A 7503-nucleotide genomic window follows, 5' to 3' on the forward strand; every position below is an offset into this window, starting at 1 on the left:
GAAAAGGAGGTGCTATACAATGCGGACAATACCTTATCACTTGGTGCATCTGGGTTTTGCGTGTTGATATTTGCATGCATTTCTCCTGTCACATGCCTACTTATCCGTTCCTTCTGTCTAACAGTACACAAAGAATTTGGCCTAACGTATTACAGATTTTTGTGGGTGATGTTTTTAGGGTTTTTTTTAAAGAGTTGTTGCAGTGGAATTGGTGTGATTTGTGGGGTGAATTAAGGAGCCAAAACAACTTAAGTGCTGACTGACAAAAACGGGTATTGAGTGTATTGCAACAACTTTTGCCCAAGGCTAATTGACAGAGTACATTTCTTTGGTGGCAACAACTATTTTAGTTATTTAGCTATGCTTTAGTAAGCATATTTTAACAGATTTTTAAATGGGCAAGGGAGAACTGAAGTTTACAGGTTTCTATTGATATATTGAATATTGAATTTTCAGGTATAGTCCCGTCATAAGAACTTTAGCAGAACTCTTTTTCAGAAATCCCAGTTATTGCATGAGGCTTGGACATCCTTGATTGATAGAGTGACAAATCTTAGTTGAAAATTCTCCTCAAATTTTTAAAAGGGAGTATTTTTTTTTTAATACAATTCCTGTGTGGGCTCATTTTGGAAAGGTTTGTGGAGGTGCAGAAATGGGACAGCCTTGACCTACCTGCCACATATAAAATGGGAGTGAATTAGAGAAATAATACAACCTAGGCATTGTCATTACTCTAGTCCAGGGAATCTGGTCTTTCTCGTCATTCCTTCTGGGCACAATAATCTTAAATGTCACTTTGAGTACTGTTGCATAAACAATATGTGGTTTGGACAGAATTGCACTGGGGTTTTTTTGCAACATCTACATACCATGGACCTGTTACCTGCATGAACTTGCTGTCCCATTAGAAAATTTTCCTTAACTTGAGTTTTCTTATCCATCTCACTGACCATCGCACGCCACCTTCTGTTGTTTAAAGTGGTTTTTTCGCAGTTCATGATCAAGCACTAAATTTTTATTTTATTTGTAATATTAACTGCTTTTCTGAAGTGGCACAACATGTTCATAAGAAAAAGATCTTTCACAAAAAACATTGGAGGAATCCATGATTTTCAGAAAGACTATTAAGAATTAATAAGAGATTAAACATTGAAAGTCTGTCAAGCCACCACTAGTTGGTTAAGCCTTACATGCCATCAGCTCACAGGTCAGAACTTTTCCTAACTTATGCTGCAATCAATCTGTCCATACAGACGAATCTTTCTTCCTTGTACACACATGACATAAAATGTTATTGCTATTTTAACTTATAATACCAAGGCTTTTTACCGAGATGATTTTTAGCTTTTTTTTTTCTTTTTTTTTTTTCCCCTCTCATGGTAACATTAGTGTTTTACCAGCCAGCAATAACTAGAAAACGTGGAACAATTAGTGTACACTGATTTTAGGAATTAGGGAGAATTTTATGTGAATAATCATCACTCAAATATTTAAATCACTTTAATGCTTCTCTTACTGCATCTTTTCCCTGTGCTTAAGCTAATATAAGTGCCTATGTTTATACAAACCTGGTTCTGGTATATGAACATGCATATAAACTGAAATCTAATTTCCATCCATGCTCTATAAGACCTTTGCACATTTGTTGAGTCGAATAGCAAAAAAAAGAGATGTGTGATTTCTGACTAATTACGGTATTTTTTGAATGTCAAATATGAAAGCTTAATACTTATGCCAAACTAATATTTATAGATTCTAATAGATTTGAGAAATCTAGTCAAATAGCTAAAATGTTCAAATATAGCATGAACTCATCAGATGTGTGTGCAAACAAAACAGGAGTCAGAATTACTCAGTTTGTTGTTGTGCATGTGAGGCCTTATAGGACACCGAAAGAGTTCACGATCACCTCATCAATAGCTTCATAAACTCCTGCTTAGCTCACAACAAAAAATGTGCCAGTGTTATACACTGAAACTTAAATCCTCCTCCTACTGAGTGACTTTTTTTGCAAATGATGGAAGAAGATGGCCTGCAACACACAGGTTTTATTGTTTCTGGGGTTTTTTTACACAATTAAAGTCTGATGATCACATAGCCAAGAGGAATCAGCTGAAATGTGTAATTCTTATTTCACCTCTGTCACTATCTTTTAGTAGGCATAATCGGAAAGCTAGCCTAGATGAATGGCTTTTTCCTTTTATGAGAATTAATAAAACTGGGCTGGGCTCACTGAAATTAGTTTCATAAAGGTCAGCTGGATATTCCAAAATATCTATCCTGGTTTGTGCAGAAGGTGCTGGGCATTTAATTTAATGAAACAAAGCAAATATCCAGATGCTGTATTTTAAAAGTATTTAATATCTAATTAATAAATTACATATTACAGATCTTCAGAAAAAAAATCTTGAAAAGCAACAATAATACTCTCAGCAGTGTTTCATTATAATAATTGTGGCATTTATTACTCTATACTATTCAGCACTGTTTTATTTAAAATCTGTGCATTAAGGAGATTCTTAAATGTTCCTATTTCTTCTTCTCAGACTTGAAATTTTGTCATAGGTTCTTAGTAATTTCTTTTTATTTGGAAATAACACTTTAAAATGTAGCTGTTAAAATATATTAATAGATATATTTGTATATGATTTTAAAATCAATGAGTGTCATTGAGTCCACTCCTACTTCAGGAATAATTATACACTGACAGTGTATTTGCAGTTAATAAGCTTAGATACTAGGGGAAAATATCAGTGAGAAAGATTACATGACAGATAATTAATAAAAATCAATTAGTTTGTTAATGAGTACTCTGCCATTACCCAAGGTGGTAGAAACCAGCTGGGGGAAAAAAAAGCAGCATCCCTGAATAGGACATTTTAGATGCCTGAGTTCCACTGAGAATTTCAAAGGAAATAACTATAAGAGGCAGCACCACTTGGGTTAAAACTGGCTAAATTTCCTCTGGAGAATGCAGCTCCTCTAGCTAATAAATCTAGTAAAAAAGTGATTCACCTTTAGTGTATGCTATAAAGCATTTTCTGATGCCTTAAGTACATTGCTCACTGCCCTGTATTAAAAACAAAGCCCATAGTTGTAAATGTCAATGACTAGGATTGTTAGAGCTCTTGCATCTCCTCGCCTTAGCGTAAAAGCTGGAAACACCCATTACCTCTTAAATGACTTTAGGATAACATTTGGTATTCAGATATATAAATGGCATAAAGTCAAACTCGATCTGACAGAGAAATGCAAAATGCCTTCAAATAGTCTTTCGACTAAAATGGAAAAGTTCAATGGCAATGCTTATCCATTTGTAAGTATACTTCTGTAACACAAAATATACAACATAATTCTGTCACCTTTACTTTTATTTTGTCTATTCACTGTTAAGCTGAGGTTAATGTAATCAGTCTATGCGGAATTGGAAAAAAATTTATTATCCATGCACACATTGTCAGCCACATAATTTATTTTTGATACCTTGGGTGGATATACCTGGAAATAAAGAGATATTTCCACAGTACGAGGGTAGAAGGAGCTTGGATTTGGAATAGTTGTATGTAACTCAAATTTTATTATTACTGCCAGCAAGCAATGGAAAATAAGTATAGGTAGAAAGTTAAGGTATTGATGCCTTTAAAATTCAAACTCTCTGTACTAGTCAAGACAGATGTGCGCCACAGCAAGAGAATTCTGGTTTTTTAAATACTACAGAAGGTTATAAACCATGGCTTCAAGGAATATTTTCTGTGTGAGGTGAGAATTTCTATCGTTATGTACAGAACAGACATGAAGTAGATAAATATAGTATATTTATGTAAATATAGTACTACAGTAAATATAGTATTACTTATTTAAAATAGTTCTAAATATTTGTCATCCTGTTTTGAAAACTGGCCATGGAGTTCAGTGTGAGCAAGTTGTGCATCCAGGTGTGCAGCAGGTGACCTGAATGACTTGAAGTCCTAGCAGACGCCTTGTGAGACTGAGTTTGGTTCCGTAAACACTGTGATTTTAGTTTACAGATGGTATAATGGGCAGACAGACATATTTTTCCTCCTTTTGAATCACTGGAAAGACATTGTAATGTTTAAAATTCTGAGTTGGGACCCAAAAATAATCCTGTATACTGCTGACTTTCAGCTTTTAGTATTTCTGCATATGTTAGTTTTCCTTATATAATACAGGGATTACAACAGCTTCCTTTGAAAATCTACTTTTAGACAATATGAACTTTTTATCTAGTCAAAATGTGTTTCGAAGAATTCTTTATTCCCAGTTTTATGTCTCGACCATACTACCACAAATCTGATGAGTTCTTAAACATTATAGGATAGATCCTGTTGTTTTATACAACCATGAATTGCCTGAATGACCTTTTAAAAATTACTATCTATTTAAAAACATAAGCCTAACAGATAAAATACCATGGGCAGAGCTTCCTCATTACACTGCTTGCCATCGTATTTTTTTCATTATTCTGTATATCTATGGCAAGTGAAAACTGTCAGAATGTAATGTTTGTGTCAAGTTAAAGGCTCAGTCTAGGTGCATATTTTTACAAATACAGAGAAGCAAAGTTCCATATTTACATAACTATCTCCATATCCAAATGAAATATCTCAATTTTTAAGAACTTGTGCCAAGCTTACTGCTTTTCGTGTGTAACACATCATGAAAGTAGCAGAGAATTTTGAATGATGGTGATCTTGGACATACACTGTACCTTTAACGTTTTTAGTGGTAGAGTTAAATTTTCCACTTTTAACCTTCAGTAATCCAGCAAGCAATGGACTACTTTAATGTGATTCTTGTCACTCATTAACCCCTGATTACCTTTTCCATCAACCAGCAGGAGCAGGTCCTTGGCATTTATTAGGTATTGATAACTATCTAAGGCCAATGAGGTATAGCATCTCATGTTATTAGATGTTGCCTGTTGAAGCCTCAAGTGGAGGAAATACTTCAGGAGGTATCAAGCTGAGAGTATGGGTAATTTCAAAACCGAGACTACAGTCTGCCTAATCATGTATTGTTCCAGATTTATCAAGACTTCTCAATAGTCTGTGAATGGTTATCGTATTTTTGTGATATTTGCATACATCATGTAACGTGCTCCAAACTCATTAAAGATTATAAGGTAATAGCAATGTTATATTGAGAATATTATTCTTAATGTTCATATCTCCTGCTTGATAGTTTATGTTAACCTCCTAGTAAGCAACTTCATTTAACAGTATGAGTATTTGAAATGAAGAGTGTTGAGAAACCAGGCTGTTACCAACACTACTCTTTACATTCTGCCTCTCTGGCTATAGCATACAGATTTATGAGATGTCTCAATTGTCCATTACTTTCCGTGTGTACAACTAAGTGCACTACAGAACAATTAACAAAAGTGCCGTGGCCTGTGGTTTGTAAACGACGAGAGTTTGCAAAATGAACACTGCTGAGTTTTATTGAAAAAAAATCATAACAATGTTTTTGTAGCTGTGATGGTGTCTGGAGGAGAAAGGGGGAAGGTTTTTAGGAAAAAAAAAAAAAAATCCTTAACTCTCTGTCTAACTTAACCAGCTGATATAGTCGGAAAAATTAACACCTTAGAACATTTGTTCTCTTTCTCCTCCACCCCTAGCAACATCATTCTGCCCTATAAAACATATTACCTCTACTTACAAACCTGGAGTACATAACTCATTGCAAATTTTTTCCTCAGTTTACGATCAAAGTCTGAAAAGATGTGACTGCTATTTCTGATGACTCTTGCACTGCTTCCATTTAGTATGAACTCTAATTTACTTAATGGTTTTGTGTTTCTTACTTCACATTAAGAGTTTTTTAGACTCAGGCATTCTCTGTAACTCTGGAAAAATGCTTATGTAAATTTTAAAAAGTTCTTAAACCTTGCTGAATTGAAGCCTGCTTTTTCCACTTTCCACTGCTTTTTTCCACTTTCTCCCTTTCTAAAAGAAAATTAACAGCTAAACTACTGAACAACTTTTCATCAACTTACACCAAATGCAATAATATTCATTTTAAGGTATGGCTCGAATCAGAATTTTCATCTTGACCTACTCCCGTAAAAGGCAATGAATACCATGTTTTTGTTGGTTTTTTGATCTGGAAATTTTGATGTGCCTACCAACAATTATTGTTAGAAACAACTGTTCTGGGTGCAAGCATAATATTAAAGTCAGTTTATCACTCATGCTTGAGAGCTGAGGAGCAAGGAGGTGTGGATGTTACAGGGGGAGAGGCAACCAGCTGTTAGTACAATTTCTAGAAGCTCTTTCCCTGGACAGACCTGAATGTCTTCCTTTGTTTATTCAATATATTAAATTTCACTAATTGGCAACATAGTAAGTTGGGTGGAAAGTGCTGCGTTCTAGTGTGGACTCTTCAGATTTTTGTCTCTGGAGATGCCCTGACAAAAGTTCATGCATCTGTGGTAGAGTTGGGGCTGGGGGTGGTAAGAGGCAGTGGTCCAAAGTTTGCTTCTGGTAATGTCTTGAGGGTCTTGACAGAAAGGCTGGAAGGTGGATTATAGGGAAACTTGTTTTAAATTATGATCTCCTAAGCTTTCATGCTCTTCAATCTTTAAGCTGTAAAAAAAGTGCACAAAACATCAGACAACTACTTTTTACATACTGCTGTGTACTTAGAGTCTTCTTTATTCCATGTGCTTTTCATTCCATTTAGCCCACATTTTGCAAAAGAGGCAAAACCAACTTTGAACGCTCTTGGAGAACTGTGGATTGATATTTCAAAGAACAAATCAAGACAGAGCTTTTGTCAGTTAAAACAAAATAAACATGTGCAGCATCTTAATGATGGTATGTGGAAGATGAAAGTTCAGGGCCCTTGTCTGAATCAAGCAGTGCTAGAATTCACTTGAATTCATGTACTTTTTGCATCAGCTATCTGCTGTATTTCTATTGGACAACAAGTTTGGGACATTAGTGGCAAACACACTAGTCATGCGAATTCTGGTCATTTTGTAGTTTATTTTTCAATCTGGAATTCTTTTCCTGTACCTAAGGAAAGACTAATCAAAACTCATACACTATATGCTCAGAAATTAGTTTTGACATCTGAGAAATACTGTTCTGAATATGTTCCCAATTCTTCTCCAGAGACAGCTGAATTTTGATTACTTCACAGTACTTAAAAACTAGAATTGTGGTTAGCAGCATTTAAATAAGTAACATAAGTAGTTTTCCAGCTTGGTACAGGTGGCAGTGGTAATTTGCAGTGGAATATCTTGAGAAGAGAAGAGATCCTTTTCATTTATTAGTAGTCATTAGTTTACCAGTTCTAGTACTAAAGTTTAACTCTTCTGCATTTCTCATAGGTTTTTCTCTTTGCTCTATGTCACTAATTTTCTTCTTTTGTCTCCATCATTCTCCTCAAATACAGGAGAAGCACCTTCCTGAAAAAAAGCTTGTTAACCCCAATTTTTCACATCTGAATTTCTGCAGCTCAAATTGTTTGTAGTTGAGT

Source organism: Chlamydotis macqueenii, chromosome Z, assembly GCF_036417535.1.
Source record: "Chlamydotis macqueenii isolate bChlMac1 chromosome Z, bChlMac1.mat, whole genome shotgun sequence".
Lineage (NCBI taxonomy): Eukaryota > Metazoa > Chordata > Aves > Otidiformes > Otididae > Chlamydotis > Chlamydotis macqueenii.